Here is a 1,593-nt window from a genome sequence, read left to right as displayed (position 1 = left end):
ACACACACACACACACACACACACACACGGAAAGAAGGCTGTCTTCCAGGCCCTGGGAATAGTAGCAAACAAGAGAATTCAAGTGGGCAGGGGCTGAAGAAACACCTATTGAGTGAAGGGCCAAGTGAAGATCTACTCCCTGTAGCCTGACAGAAAGTAGACCTGGCACCTTAACTTAGACATGAGGAGTTTGAGGTCCAGGATTACCCAGTGTCTCCAAACCATGCAAAGAAATGCTCCCTGAGGAAGAGAATTGAACACCAGGCCATAGGTACTTGGTTCTCATGCATGGATCCAGATCAAGTCCCTGATCCAGTGACTATGTTCCAGATTCCTTGCGCACCCCTCCATCTTCATCATCACCCATGACATATGCACGTGAGGGCCACACCAGAATTGTCCTCCCACATTTAGAAATGCTTTAGGGTTTTTGCTAACAGAAGAATCTCCCTCTGGGGGTGCAGTTGGATGAAAGAACCTGCCAAAGAGGTCTGCCTCGGGGAATACTTCCTATTGCTGCTATAACAAATGGCTACCAAGTTACAGGCTCACTTAAAATATGATATAAGTTCAGTTTGGGAAATCACACAGGATTCTGCCTACAGTCCTGATCCCCTTCAAAGCTGGCCACTTAGACCAGCCACCACTTTACAACCTCTAATCACCCTCTGACCCTCCCATCTTCATCTTTTCCCTTACCTGGTCTCTAGTAATTTCAATGCCTTAGATACTCCCAGATGATCTAATCTCAACATCAGTTGACTAGCAAACTTAATCCTGCCTTGTGGTGTAACATAGGCCCTGTCCCAGGGGATAGAATGTGAATTTTCTGCTTCTCACACTTCACCCACCACCAGGATTGACATAAAGAAAGACGCACACTTCACCTCTCTCTTTCCCTTGTATTTAGTCCTCAATATCCCCTGCCCCTCTCTCTCTCTGTCTGTCTCCATTTTTATTTTTGCCACTCCTGGGGCTTGAACTCTGGGCCTGGGCACTACACCTGAGCCTCTTTTTATGCTCAAGACTAGCACTCTACCACTTGAGCCACAGCACCACTTCCGGCTTTTTCTGAGTGGTTTATTGGAGATAAGAGTCTCAAGGACTATTTTTCACGGAGCTGGCTTCTAACCACAATCCTAAGATCTCAGCCTCCCAAGAGCTAGAATTACAGGTTTGAGCCACCAACACCCAGCTTTCTCGCTCTCCTTCTTGAGCAAAAAAAAGCTGACACAGAACCATCACACATTTCACATATATCACATGTATATATATGAAATATATGAAATAGATATCAATATGTTAATTAATATATTATATTGATCATATTATAACTATATATTATTATTTACTAATTGATATATATGAAATATATACATATGTGTATAATATCTACAGAGAACTTTGGAAAAGGGAAGTGTGGTCACAGGACAAAGGAACATTTGAACTTATCATTTCATAAATAGAGCAAATTTAACCAAATTAATCTAGTTTGTGTGTTGCCAAAGCAGTTGAAATGTAACTCGCTGGAATAGAAAGTCATAGAATGGGGAAGCTAAAAGAAACTCAGGGAAAGAAAGAAGAAGAAGAAGA

General features: G+C 42.4%; 1 long non-coding RNA gene across 1 annotated transcript in view; it reads right to left on the bottom strand.

The window, feature by feature from the left end:
• The window catches only part of LOC105997943, a 16,730-nt gene that overhangs the window by 4,733 nt on the left and 10,404 nt on the right, over positions 1–1,593 (bottom strand). The window lies entirely within an intron of this gene.

Source organism: Dipodomys ordii, unplaced genomic scaffold, assembly GCF_000151885.1.
Source record: "Dipodomys ordii isolate 6190 unplaced genomic scaffold, Dord_2.0 Scaffold155, whole genome shotgun sequence".
Taxonomy (NCBI): Eukaryota; Metazoa; Chordata; class Mammalia; order Rodentia; family Heteromyidae; genus Dipodomys; species Dipodomys ordii.
This window is presented reverse-complemented; position numbering and strand designations above follow the sequence as displayed.